Below are 16,343 nucleotides of genomic sequence, written 5' to 3' on the forward strand. Positions count from 1 at the left end.
AAACCCTAGTGTTCACTGGAGAGTGAAGATGGTCGCTGAAAGCTTCAAAACAAGTTATATTATAGTGCAATCTGAAGTTTTACAGATATGTTTTCATCTCTTTTTCTGTTTTATTTGGCTTAATAGTTGATATGTAAAGTTATTGCGGGTATCTTCACATCTAAAACTCAAGAAAACATCATACTTCTTTCTAGAAATAGATGAGAAGATAAAAGTAACAATCAGAAGTATATGAGCATCAGTAAAGAGAAAAATATATAGAATTTGCCAGAAAACAAAACAAAGGTTTCTATGCAATTTCTAAAAAAGAGTGTAATAGGGGAAGTAATGGGTTTTCCAGGAAGAACCCATTTAAGTAGAAATACACTTTGACAATGAACTTTGTTTTCATAGTTCTTGTGTGAATATCTTCAAACATTTCATTACTGCTAATCAACTCTTACGTTATTTATCACTGTAGATTTGATTGATATGCATTGTCAACTATTTTTCATGAAAGAACAATGGAAGGTAGGGTCTCCAACGTTTATGTTCGTGTTCATTTATGTTCGTGTTCGTTTATGTCCGTATTCGTTTATGTTCGTTTATTTATTAAATGAACGAACATGAACAAGTTATATTCCTTAATAAACGAACATGAACAAAAAACAATTGTTCATTTATGTTCGTGTTCGTTTATGTTTGTTTATTTTTTAAATGAACGAACATGAACATACCTCCGTTCATGTGCGTCCGGTTCGTTTACAGGCCTATTTCTATTTGGACACTATAAACTTTGACGGTATCATTTAATCTTCAATTATGCTTATTTTTTTATATAAACAAATTGATTATTTTTATATTTAATTTATGATCTTTATTCAGATATATGTGAATTTTGCTAACGTCAATTAATTGTTAGTACTTTGTTTTTTTAATTTAGGACTTCCACCACAAGGTGTTAATACATTGTTAAATATTATTTTTTTATTTTATTAAATATAATTTAAGGAGACTTGGTATTATTTTAGGTTTAAATCTCATTAATTATATGTTTATATTGTTAAACCAACCTAATTATTTTTATATTTTTTCTAAAAACATATTTTATATGAGAAATTATAGAAAATTAACTCAAATTATTATAATGATAATTATTATTTTAATTTATTTATTTTCATAAAAAAATAAAATTAATTCAAATGGTTTAACCTAAATATTATTTTTTATCGAAAACAAATATGTCTTTCTTAGCACAATAGTTAAGTGTTGCACTTTTAATATGAAGGTCTCAGGTTCAATCTCCTTAAAAGTCATGTATTATATTAATTTATTAAAAAAATAACATGTTGAATCATTAACAATCAGTTGGTCTAGTAGGATAAGGCACTAGATCCTTTAATCAAATTGAATTGGGGTCACCCTCACCTATGTAGTATTTGATTTGATTAGTCAATTGATAATCATATACTACTGGTTACACAAAAGATAAACATGTAGAGACGTCACATTATCTATCGTTAAAGAATAACTAACTTATGAAAAATGATTGTGATGCAAGTTCCTATTATAAAGAAGATGAATACAATTAAAAGTTGAAATATATATCTACTATAATTGATTTAATAATAAATATTTTAATTAATCAATTTAATTATGTAATTGTGATAAAATATTTGTCACTAATAAGGATAATATTAGTGTCTAAAAATTTTGTCACTGTTATTAATCTTTTTGTGCCAAAAAAAGTAGTAACAAAAAAAGTAATTGTGACAAAATTTAATAAATCGTCACTAATATAATAGTGATGGAGATATTAGTGACGGGAAGTGACGGCTACAAAATTTTGTCACTATGATATTTAGTAATTGAATTTGATACTTTTAGTAATTGAATTTGATACTTTTAGTGACAATTCTTAGTGTCATTGAAAATGCAATTTCTTGTAGTGAATTGAGGGCAAAACACATGTACTTAAGAAAAATTTATATGCATGGTATGAAACTATAATAATAGTTGTTGTTAGCTGGAGGTCGTGCGGTGGTAAACAACAACTATAAAGGCCATGTTTTGAATAAATTAGATTATAGAAAATTCATGTCTTATATATATAGCGAGATAAAAAAATAGTATAAGAGTTGAACCAAAATGTAAAATAATACGAGAAAATCTAATAAGAAAGGTGAAAGTATGGTAAGTTACTAAGTGATTTTGTATGATTATAATAATAAATTATGTTGTAAAGAATATTCAATTGATTTTTAAATTAGACAGCTTTAATTATGATATGAAACAATGTTAAACTGACTAGCTGCTGCCTGAACACTGGTTGTGAACTAAAAATGTAAAATATTACATGGTGATATTAAGTGATAATACAATTTATAGAAATTATAATGTTTATAAGAAACAAAATTTTACCGACTTTTGAATAGTAATTATTATACAGAAATAATGTGACATCCTTAACTTGTATTCGGGTATGAACACGGGTTAAGGATGTGACATTTAATGGTATCATAGCTGCAGGTTTAGCCGATTCTTGGCCTGAACTAAAGTTAAAATATGTTAAAATTTTGTACATGCCACTAAAGTGTCTGTATCACTGATCTAATATGGTTACGTGATAATAAGATGATAAGATAAAAAAGCAGTGTTCTTATCTTCTTACATTTGATACGTGTTTAAAATTCGAGGACAAATTTTTTTAAGGGGGGTGAGAATTGTAATACCCCAAAATTTGACTAGTGACTAAAACACAAATTTAGAAAGTTTAGTAGCTAAAGTATAAATTTGGGAAACATTTAGGGACCAAGATGGTAATTTTCCAAAAAGAAAATTTTATTCCATAAATAAATAGTTTATCCTCAATAATGGGTTCTCTATGAATGTCGTATTTCGATATGGAATTTGTGTAAAGAGCTATTAAGCGATAAAGTTCGATAAAGTATTCGGATAATCAGATCGAATCGAAAATTAATAAAAAATTGAAGGATGGTAGTATAGGGTTATAAATATTATATTTATATTTTTTAATCAGTAGAATTTAATATGGATTAGTGGAATTAAGTTGATTTTCCATGTTAAAGTGGAATAGTGGAATTAAGGTTACTAAATTGAAAGTTTGGAAAATTGAAAGAGCAAATATGAAAATCAATTATAATATTTTTATATTTATTTATTTTTAAGAAAATGATGATGAAAGTATGTCATAGAGGTAAATATTAAGATTAATTAGAATTAAGCCATGTGTACATAGATATTTTGGGAGAAAACTTAAGAAAGCTTGTTCTTGCCCTTTAAATTTTCGTGAGTTCCATTGAAAAAAAGGTAAGGTATGTTTTCTTCTTTTTATTCCATTTTCCTTTGATTTTTGAATTAAGTTATGAAATAAAAAATGATCCATGTTAAATTCTCTATCATTTGGTGATAATATTTCATTGTTTCCATGATTGAATCATTGGTTTGATTATTAAAGTGGATGGTGAGTAAGTTGGATTTTAATGATTTAAGGATAGATTTTTGTGTTGATAATATTATAGTGTTGTTTTCAAGTTTGAGTAATGATTAAAATAAATTGGAAATGTTTAAAGATGAATTTGGTTAAGGTTAGGGTTTATGGAAAATATTGAATTTTGATTGTTTTTAATATGGAATTGATTAAGATTGCATGGAAATGATGATAAGAATTTGAATTCATGCATATGTGTTCATTTGATAAGCTAATAAAATTAGTGAATAAGCTAAGGATGCAAATTAGTGAAATATGCCTAAATTCGTAATATGAACAATAAGTTCATAAAATCACCATAAATTCTACAAGAATTATTAGAAGATGATTTTTATAATGTTGAATTTTTAAATCAGTATAGTTTTGTTTAAAACAAATGGCTACTGATTTAGAAGTGTATACAAAAAGATATGAAATTTTAACCAATGATAGGTTAAAAATTTTGGCAACAGATTATGCTCAAGACAGATTTTGTAAACTGGATTAGAAAACTCGCCATAAATTATACAAGTTGAACTGGAAAAAGTACCTTATATGGTTAGATTTGCATTCGAGTTTAGTTTCTAATGGTAAAATGGAATGATTTTTAAGTGTTTAGATTAATACAAAATAATATTTCTTTGAGGGTAGTCCAAACTGTCATAATATGAAATTGAGGTAAAATATGTATTTTATGATACTCTTATGTTATATGCTATCTTAATTATTTGAAATGAGTCAACTCTATTATCTTAGCTTAATCATTATGGAATTTATCATATGATGAAATTATGAGAATTTTGTGGAAATGTTGTTTAGAGGATGAATTCATGTTTGAATTAAAATGTAATCCATGATAGGAAAACTTAAAGGTATTCGGCCAAAGGGGAAGAAAGAAGGAAAAGTTTTGGAGAAATTAGGTTAGAAATGATGTATGAGTGATTCTACATGCTTAAAATATGATTTGGACCAATTTAGAAAATTGTGAAAGAATAAGGACTTAAGAGTATACATTGAGAAATATGGATATTAATGTGCAATTGTTTAATATTGATGTATTGCGTTGAAATTGAATGTTGGAGTGCTAAATTTTATATTTGGATGATAATTTCGATCAAATTGAAAACTTGTGAAATTATAAAGACTAATTCAAAATTTACGGAATGTTTGAATTTGTTTTATGATGTTTGAAATTAGGATGAAATTGCAAAAAGGAATATATTGAATAAAATAGAAAACTTGAGATGAAATTCTAAAAGAATTTATCCTATGGTTAAAATTATGGTATTATGGATTTATAATCGAATTTAGAAGGTTGTAAGAGTGTAAGAGCTAAATTGCAAAAAATGGAAAAAGGGTAGGAACTTAAATGGAAAATGTGCAATTGTTTAAGTACTACATTGAAGTTGAATATAATTTAATTGGGATAAATTTGGCAGAATGTAGAAGTTAAAGGACTAAATAGTAAATATAGAGAAATTATGGATTAAATTAGAAATTTAGTATGAGATGATTTTTGAAGCTAAAATAAATAAATTTTAGAGACTTTGACGGTTAATTTGGTATAATCAAGTTAGTTTTTGATTTGGTAAATAGTTTAGTATCGAATATATGTCAACGATATTTTTAGATTATCTATACAAATATGAATTTATTATATTAGTTAAAGTATTAATACATGGTTAAATAGTATATGATTTTGATAATCATCCTATAAATGTTTTATATGAAAAAGGATATAAGATTTAAATAAAAGCCTAGTGTATAAGACTTGAGAGTTAGTGGTACATGAGATTGACTGATTCTGATCTCGTACATTCGTGTACAATATAGTTACCGAATACATTTATGTATTCGAGATCATAGGTACATCATTGTTGTCTTGTACATTACCTGTACATCCATAGGATATTGAATGTGCCACACCTATAGTGTAATCACAGGACACTGAATGTGTCGCATCTACAGTGCAATCACATGGCATTGAATTTGTTGCACCTGTGGTGCAATCAAGGACACTAAATGTGTCATACAGTTACAGATCACAGGTAGTTATGTTGCATACATGGAAATAATGTGCCATACAAATACAAATAGTTATTATACTGTACACATGCACTAATGTGCCACATTTACTGGCAGTTTATATTGTGTACCATACAGAGCACTCGTTTCTGACTTGCGTATCTTATATTCTCATGATTATACATTGGGATGTAAAAATGAAACTAAAAGAATATAATACAATGAAAGTAATAATATAGTAAAAGACACAATATAATAAAAGATATAAAACAGTAAAAGAATCAATAAAATAAACAATACAATAAGAGAAATAGTATAATAAAAGAAATAGTAAGGTCAAGGAATTAGTATAGTTAAAGGAACAGTACATAAAATAAGAACAATATAAGAAAAAAAGTACAAAATGAAAGGACAATATTATTTTGATTATTATGTTTGTTAGTAAAGTTTTACATAAAGTTCGATTTAACACTAAAGGGTTTATAGATGAAAAGTTGAATTATATGTTACTCGTATATTAAATAATTAAGATAAATCTTATTTAAATGATTCTATACTATATTTTCATAAAATGTTTCATACTGAAATATATACAATTTAATAGGTATGAGTTAAGTAGGTTGAATACAAAAGTAGATTTTGTAATTAACAATAGTTTCTTTAGATATGTTTGACTGGATCAAGGAAGATCTACTAAATATAATATAGGATGAAGATGGTAAGGTTGATGTCAAGAGGGACGTGACAACTACCATAATAAGATATATTTTATATTAATTGATATTTCCCATAGTTATATAACAATTACTTAATTTAAATTGTAGTTAAATTGAGGGAAAAACATATGTACTAAACTTAATAAAAAATTATATGCATTGTAACACCCTAATTTAGGGGCTAAAATTTAGAAATTATAAAGTGGTAGATTTAATTTGGTATTTTGAAAGAAACAGTGGGTTAAATTGCAAAATTTTAAAGTTGGCAGACCGTTTTATGAAGTGCAAGAAGTTCAGTGGCTAAACTCTTGGTTTAACCATTTTTAATTATGAGATGTTATAAACCCCCAATTTCCCATATGTTTCTGGATATTTTTCCAGTTTTTCCTCTCCCGTCAACCCCTCTTTCAACTCCGATCTACTCACCGTCCGACGAGCCAAAACCACCATCGTATTCGTTGTCAACCGAGGAACAAAACCCCTTAAACCTTTCGTCGTGAATCGTCTACGTTTGTCATTAATTTCAGTCGGAAGTATCGTCGGTAATAACTCGATTTCAATTGGTTTTTCATCGATTCACGACGATCCAAGCATCCGTTTACGACACCTCCCGCACCATCGTGTTCCTTGCATCGTTCTGAGTCCGCCGGTGTCATCATTGGTCTCCGTCGACGGCGGAGCTTGAGGAGGTGAAGCGGTCAAAGTTTTCGATTTGTTGAAATCGAGCTCTCCGCTGTTCAAAATTATGAACCGAGCTTTGTAACTATCTCAAAATCGCTTAAAATAATTTTTAGGAATTTTTCCGAGAATTTAGCACTGTTCACGCGCCCCCACGCGCCCTGCGCGTGGGGAAGGAAAAAGTGACAGGTTTGACCGGTTTTGGAACTATTTTGACCGGTTTGACCGGTCACAACCCGACCCGACCCGACCCGACCCGTTAACCGTTTACCAGCGTTGACCACTGTTGACCAAAATTTTGACCGGCTTTGACCGGGCATTAAACGACCTTTGACTTTGACCGAGTATACCTATCCTGACATTTTTCGATGTTCCAAATCCGATTCTGCAGTCCATTTTTCGAAATTCAGACCCGAAGACCACGAAATTGGTAGTCAAACCCGTTGACTTTGATTTTGACCAAAAATCTCAAATTTCTGAAAAGTCATATTTTATGCTTTCGAGCTATTTTATCTGATTTATCATCCGATTTGATCCGTTTATCGCAATTAAGCTCCGTTTCTGATATAATTTATGTTGATATATATATCTGAGGAATTATTGGAAGTTGAATTGAAGATCAAAGGCGTTCGAATGGAATTTTTATGGTCGATCAGTATTGCACAAAAATCGGTAATACTTTACTACCTCTTTATGCTTTATGAAATATGTTGATATTGGTAAATACATGAATGAGATAATGTTGGTCACTTTTGTGGAGTTGATTAATTTATACACTCGATATGAATGTGGTAAAAATTCGGTATCTGAATACGGATCGAATGATTAATATAAGAAATTGAAGGGTTGTTAGAATTAAATTTCATGTTCTGTGTTTGGTAGTAAAGAAATTAACCTGGATTTGTATTTTATAATTTATTCATCAAAGGTCATATGTTAAAGGTACTTGGATGGGAAATTATGAGAATAATCCGGTAGGGTAAAATTACGAAAATACCCTTATATTGTAAGATGACAAGAATTGTCCCTGGAAGTTGGTTAATAACTCTGAAAAGACATATTGATCCGATAAAAATTATTGATGTGCATAAGAAATGCTAGTTTTGCTTAGGAAATACAGATAACCGGTTTTTAGTATTATGAGGGTTTGTGAAGGATACTAGAAGTCTGTTAAGGGAATCATTTCAAGATAAGAGAATGTTCGGGAAAGCAATTGATCATAGGATCTCTAAATTATAATTATTTTCATTAAGAGGTAATACCAAAATTATCTGGTTAAGAAATTATGAAAATGCCCTTGAGAGATAAAATTGTCTGAGTTAACCTTGAATGAGAAAGTACTTTAAGAATTTGTACTTAACTCGATTAAGTACGAATTTAATTATTAAGATTTGTCTTTGTACAGAAAAATTCATGATATTCCGTTTGTAAAAACTAAGAAGGCACTTGACTCGAAAATATTCGAATGAGTGAATACCTAAAGAATAATTTATTGGGGGTATTCTGCTATCAGAATTGTTCGAAAGGACTGAAATAAATGATAAGATTGAATTTAATACTAAGATCGGACGGAAGAAAAGGATTAAAATACACTGAATCTGTAAAATGACCAAAATACCCCTATAATAGAAATGACACATGAATACCACCAAGCTCAGGAATGATTGGATATCCTCGAGCTCTGAAATGAATGGAATAAATCTGAATACCAAAATTACTAAAATACCCTTGTGACCTAGACTAAGTAGATGTTGGATTAATTAAGGAATCCAAATAAACACGGGTGTGGTACTGATCTTAAAAGTTATGGATCACCTATTAAGCCGAGCAACCAATGCTAGTGTTATATCAGTACCTGAATGACATAGATGTCACTTGAATGCATGTTTGTATTTTCAAGTTTGGCTCGATGATAGTTTTGGAAGTATTCAGCTCAACTCAACTCTAGAATGCATTCAATAGTAAGGAGTTGATATTTGTTAGACAAATCGACCACGAAGACCAAATTGAATTGAACGAAAGTACATTATGTGTCCGAAATTCAGAAACGTCTAGATTACCCTGAAAACCCTCGAATATTACGGGAATAGACATGACTACTAAATGAATTAGGTAAACTCAATGACTGAGGATTTAGTAAGTGATTTGGATAAGTCTGGAAACTCTTATGAGTTTACATAGTATACAATTACGATGGTTTATGATTAAAATAATCAAGTACGTTAGCATTACATTATATTGTGGAAGCATGGAAATGAAATGAAGACATTGGAAGATCTATTCAGCGATGATTTTGAAAATGATCAATGAACAAGAATTTGTGGTATTAAAGAGTAAATACCATGGAAGAACAATGAATTGATCAATCGACAAGCATTAGTTTTGGGAGCTATTCATCTAAGATTTGTTTGATAATCCGATCAATCGACATAGATTGTAAATATCCTGAACCTTCATTTATTCCTTACCAGCTCAAGTCATATTCTGAATAATTAATGATTTTGTCAGTTATTGAACTCTTCCAACAGTGATTCTGAATTCTGATATTCTATCGATATACTGAAGATCTGTGTTCCTCTACCTGTTAAGATTATCCAGTACCTCTGAATAATTTCTGTAAACTCTGGTGTGTTCCCTAATCACCTGGATATTTTACCTGATTTCTTATTTGATTTCTATTATAATATCTGACCTGGATTCTGATCGGATACTTGACCTGGATTCTGATTGAATACTTGACCTGGATTTTGATCTGATACTTGACCTGGATTATGTTATGCTTTTTGATATATCTGTTTACGGACGGAACATGTTTTACTTGGGGGGTAATGTTGGAGGAAGTATATCTGGAGGCTCCTCGGCTGTGTGCTCCTCGGTTGTGTGCTAAGGGCCTTACTTACCGGCTCCTCGGCTGTGTTCTCAGGGCCATATTGGACTTGTCGGTGGGTGTATGGTTCTGGGGAACTTACACATTTTGGACTTGATGGATGGGGGTATATATATATATGTTTTAAAAATATCTGAAAAGTTACATGATTTTTGGGAACACACTAGATAACCTATTCTGATCTCCTGAACTCAGTCATTTGAAATATTTCTCTTAACTGAAAGCTCATTGTCCGTTACCACCTGAAATATCAGTAGGATCTCTGCTCAGCATAAAAATCTGTAAATGTTCGGAAACAATAAGGAAAATATGTTTATCTGTATCTGCACGTTCTTCAGCATCATTTGGTAGTTCTGTATTACTGAGCTTTCCGAAGCTCACTCTATTACTCACCATTGCAGGTTAAAAGAATTATACCAATGCAGTTATCGACATCAGTAAAGGAATTCTTTCGGCGTTGTTTCCAGAGAATGGTACATATGATTAGGGGGCATGTAATTGTATTTTGATTTATATATGAGTCTAGAAATCTGTTTTATTTTAAATAGTGACAACTGATTTTATAAGTTACACGTTTTAATAAAATTTTTAAATTTTTCGTTATTTTTACAGTGGGTCGCTCCGGTGGCCCAAATGTGACACCCCAGATCGGATCTGGTTACCCTTATCGGTCTGTATGGGTTACATGCATAGTATGAAACTATAATAATAGTTGTTAGTGGGAGGTCGTGTAACGGTAGACAACAACTATAAAGGCTTTGTTTTGAATAAATCAGATTATAGAAATACAAATATGTGATAAATTTGTATTAATATAATAATAAATTATGCTATAATTAATAAATAAATTATGCTATAAAGAATATTCGATTGATTTTTTAAATTAGGCAGCTTTAATTGTGATATGAAACAGTGTTAAACTGCCTAGTTGCTGCCTAAAACCCAAATGTGAACTGAAAATTTAAAATATGACATGGTGATATTATGCGATAATATAGTTTATAGAAATTATAAATTGAGAAATTAACTCCAGTGACAGAAAATGCCTTATAATATACAGTTTTAACCAACTTTTTTTGGATTTGCGAAAATGACCAACAAATTCGCAACGCGAACTCTAATTTCGCAACGCGATTTTCCAAATTCGCAACGCGAATAGGTAAATCGCAACGATAATATATAAATTGCAACGTGAAAATCAAAATCGTAATGCAATAGTAAAATTCGCAACGCGAATAGGTAAATCACAACGATAATATGTAAATCGCAACGCGAATATTATTTTAGAATTCGAAATACAATATTAATTTCGCAACACAAATATAAACAGTATAATCGCAAATCATAACCTAAAACCCTAAAGTACAACTTAATCCCATCTCCATCTCTCACTCTCTACGACGACATCCGTCCCCATCTCAGGCAAAATACGTCCACATATCCAGCGACCCCCTCTATCTCCATCTCTCAGAGCCACCCTCAAACCATTCACGGCCACAAATGGAAAATCAACCACTGAGGGTTGGTTCAATAATAGATTAACCATTTCACTTAGATTACTTAGTAAATTCATTCGGTTTTTGTCTTTGTTTTGTCTTTAACCCTGTGAAGTTAGTATTTGCCTTTGTTTTATCTTTTGGTTGAAGTAATGTAATTCATTCAAGTTTCAATTTGCAGAAGAATAGTTTTTGAAACTTAAATTCGCAACACGAAAATGAAAATCGCAACGCGAAAATGAAAATTGCAACGTTGCGAAAATGAAATTTACGTTGCGATTTTTATTTCGCGTTGCGATTTTCATTTTCGCGTTACGATTTTAAGTTTCAGAAACTACTCTTCTTTTGCAAATTGAAACTTGAATGAATTGCATTACTTCAACCAAAAAACAAAGATAAATACTAACTTCACAGTATTGCGAATTTAAGTTTCAAGAATAAACTACTACTTTTTATGTTGTCCTTGAACCTGCACTAAACCTATATATTGTCCTTTTATGTTTATATAAGTGCTTACTTCTGGAATGTTATATGATGCATTTTGTGAACTATGATAGAATAATGACTTGGGTGAATACCGTGCTAGTTTGAAACATATTTGGCTTTGTTTTCACTGTTTAATATCATGTCTGTTTATAGTGTACGTTTTTGGTATATCTAACTTGGTATGTTATTATTATTTATGTTAGGATTTTTTTCGGCTTCATTGACTCTAAGGAATAAATTAGGCCACTACAATTACTGAGACACTTACACCTGTACAAAGAAAATTGTTTGAGGATACTTGCTTCGGGCCATGGCTGAAAGTACAACATGCAGGTGGAGATGTTATGTTGACCCATTTGTTTCTTCAGACCATGACTAACGATCTACCCGAGAGGATACAACGTTGTAACACCCCTAACCCGTATCCGACCTGAATATGAGTCTGAGGTGTCACATTGACTTTTAAACCTTTGACACTTAAAGAAAAATAGGAAAATTTTAAACTTTCATTAAAACAAAATACGTTAATTTACATAAAAGAGATTACGAAATACAAAATCGACCAGAGCATTCGTAATTAACGACTTATTACATGCCAACTCTCTATACACAATCCAAAATACCTACTTTGCCAATTACTTCTGATCTGATCTTTTAGTAGTGATGCTATTCTTACCACTTCTAGTACTGCTCTTCTTGTTTCCTGGTACCTACGTGTAAATCAGTTACACGCTAAGTCATAGACTTAGTGAGGCAATAAATAAACATGTAACTATATATTCATGAATATGCATTCTTACCCTTTGATCATAACATTTCAATATGCATGTATATATTTCACTGTAACCGATACAATCATGTCATGCACATATGAAACTTATTTTCTTGTATCACTTTCACCTTACTTTATCTTTCAATTACCCATGTACATTATTGAGAACAGAGGTATTTGAGTATATTGAGGTTGTGCACTAATGCTGTCACCACAACTCAAAAAAATCCCTCATGGGGCACCGAACATTTGTTCAGTATTTGTCCCGAAGGACCACTATGTCCCGAAGGACCACTGGATACGTCCCGAAGGACCACTATGTCCCGAAGGACTAATATACCCTCAACTCTTGGCATGCCAACTATACATATAGCTCTCATATCATATAACATGGGCTTTAATATGAATATGTTTCTCATTTCATATCTCTTTCATCACTTTTCATGTAAACACATAATCTTTTCCAGTATTTCACATACCTGGATTATATTTTCTGGTAATGATATTCGTTCATTCAATGTCATATGAACATATAATGAATTATGCATGCAATCACTATTACAATAATATATGTATGCATATACATGGGTATGGAATCATTAATTCAACTATCAGAGATAGACTTATCACAAGTCTTGTCTCTATACACTTTAACTATAAAATGCACTCACCTTAGCCTTTCTTGATTCGATTCTAATCCTTCGATTGTTCTGGAACAAGATTACGCTCTAAATCTACATAGTAATACATTAATACTTATCAGCATACGAATTGATATATTTCAACTATTAATTCTTAGGCTAAAAGAAAGCTATTTCCATCTCTTATTGAAGGCATGCATCGATGCACTACACTATGTATCGATGCATCCCTTGACGGGTGCATCGATGCACTACCCATGCATCGGTGCATAAATCCTATTCGATGTTTGTATTTTAATCAGGTGCATCGATGCACTCCTTATGCATCGATGCACTCCTTATGCATCGATGCATTAATGGCATTCGATGTTCATTAATTTAAATGAGTGCATCGATACACTCCATGTGCATCGATGCACCTTCAACAAATTCTGGGATTTTCTCTTGATGCATCGGTACACTTTGAATGTGCACCGATGCACTCTGCCCAGAATTCATTTCTTGAACACGAATACTTATCCATTTCAGCTTAAATCTTTCATGTTTCATCCCTTTTATATTCTTAACTCTAGTGCACATACTTAAACCAATCTATTCTCATTTATTTCATCTTAAACCTCAGAATCCTATCCTCCTTGTGAAATCCAAGAATTATACCAACTTTGCAACATGATTTAATTCAACTTCTAACCCTTAATATGTCTTAACTAGATTGATGACAAGTCAAATTTAACTTCCAATTCTATATATGAACTCTATTCCAAAATTTCATTCAAGAACCTCTAATCTTTAATCTCTTCTAACTCCATCATCCTTTGATTTTAAGATAATATAAGCTTTCCTTAAGCTTAGTATCATCTAATAATCAAAAACCAATCTTAAATTTAACAAGAAACTTAATAATCAGAAAACTCACCTTTTTTTTGCTTTACACGTACAAGGAAAAAGAAGAAGAAGAGAACTCTGGAAGCCTTTGGTGTTCTCTCCTTTTCAACCCACGTGTACTCATATATATCCTTTCTTTAACTAATTTCCTTGCAAATGACTCTTTTGCCCTCCATTACTTCTTTTTAATTCAATCCTAAACAATCATTTACAAATAAATCTTTATACTATTCAATCATTCTCTTTTAATTATCAAAATCTGAAACTTTCCAATTTAGTCACTAACCCGATATTGAGGATCTTACAAACGTGGTGATGAAGAGATATGGTTTCATTTTCCACCGGCAGCGACGCATACTTATTTTGGGCAGGAGGAGTTTTTCTTAATCACTGGTCTACGCTTCAGACACGATGCAGTAGGTCGGTACACTAGTCATATCGCCCGCCCATCATGGTTATATCGGGTTTTTCATGAGCTGGCAAAGGCGAAGCCCAGTTTATACGTCGACGACTTGAAAAGATTACTTCTCCGAGGTGGTTTTACTCGGATGGATGACCTCGATATTGTACGAGTATGCCTTTTATTACTTTTGCATGCCGGCTCTTAGGCAAAGAGGGCAGACAACCTATTTCTGAGGACCTAATATTATTGGTAGAGGACCTAAATGCATGGAACGTGTTTCCGTAGGGTTCATATCTATTGAAAGCTACCTGGAAAAAGTTGTCATCTGCCTTTGAGGACCGAAAAAGTTTGCTTGGGCATGGTTCCAAATACACTTTGGCAGGCTTTATTTGGGCCTTTAAGGTAAGAATTTCTATATAATGTTTCCAAAATTATAATTATTTATTTAACAACTACTAATGTTTGTGTATTATATTGTTTGTAGATTTGGATATTTGAGGCTTTTCCCAGCATGCAGACATATGCAATCAAAAAGTCAAATGATATTCCTAGGGCTATTTCCTGGATGAGGAAGCAGCGGTTGGATTGGGAAGAGTTACTACCATATACGACGATGAATGATGTAAGTTAACACAAATACTACCATATATAAACAACTTATTACTAGTAGATGTTTAACTTTGTTTGAGCTTTTATATTGTTAGTAGGCCAACTATCCATCAGAGGCTGACACCCATAGAGGCTGAGCTTGCCACTGATTGGTGGCAAGCTAGTAAGCATTTTTTTGATGGCATGGATGATGAGCACCCCCTCACTTCGAGAGCCATCACCTAATCGAGCCGATTCTACAGCTCGACACTCAGAGCCATCACCTCCACAACGAGAGCCATTACATCTACAACGAGAGCCATCACCTATTCCATCACATCATCGAGCCTCTTCTCCACCATCACCTCATGATAGGCGACCGGAAAAGCTGCCACGACATTTATCTCCCTGTTCTCCACCTCCACGGGATGAGTTAGGGGAGTTACGTGATGAGGTCAATGCTTTGCGTGAGGAGGTCGATACTTTACGTGACGACAATGCTACATAGCGTGATGAGGTACGGTCTTTACGTGGTGAGGTAGAGGTTTTACGTGATGAAAATGGTGCTTTACATGGTGAGGTATCTACTTTACGTGATGAGGTAGCCGCTCTACGTGAGATTGTTGCATCGTTGTAGAATGAGGTTCATACTCTACGCAATGAGGTAAGTTTGTTTAATACTATACTAAAAATGCAAATAACCTTTTTTCAGCATTATTTATTTGTTTATTTATTGATTTATGTATTAATTTATTTTTAGCGGCCCGATAAGGTAGATGTTTTACGTCGGGTTTTTCTTGCACGATGGGGTTCACGCATCGGACGTCGTACACGTGTCATTACGTTTCCGTTCACCCCAATAGTGCCAAGACTCCGTAAGAAGAAGCCCGATTCACCTGTAATCGTTCAAGAGGCCTCTCCTATCATTCAAGATGCCCCTATCATCCTTCAAGAGGCCCCTCCCATCGTTCAAGAGGCCCCTGTCATCGTTCAAGAGGTCCCTCTCACCGTTCGAGAGCCCGATTCACATGGCATAATATGTCGACATATTGATAAACCCCCTCACGTGCCCGATATGATGGATAAGAGTTGGCTTTCGTATGAGTTACCGGTCAGTACCATTCCGATATCTAAAGTGGAGAGGAGAACACTACCGGACACAATTCTGGATAATACCCTTTGGGCTAAGACCGCAATTGATTTTTATCTACATGAGCAGAGCCAGGGGTGTTACGCTGACATATGCAAACTCGACGATGATATGCATTTGTTTCTTGATCGGTCTTGGTAGGGTGTG

This window comes from Hibiscus syriacus, unplaced genomic scaffold (assembly GCF_006381635.1).
Source record: "Hibiscus syriacus cultivar Baekdansim isolate YM2019G1 unplaced genomic scaffold, ASM638163v2 tig00112738_pilon, whole genome shotgun sequence".
Lineage (NCBI taxonomy): Eukaryota > Viridiplantae > Streptophyta > Magnoliopsida > Malvales > Malvaceae > Hibiscus > Hibiscus syriacus.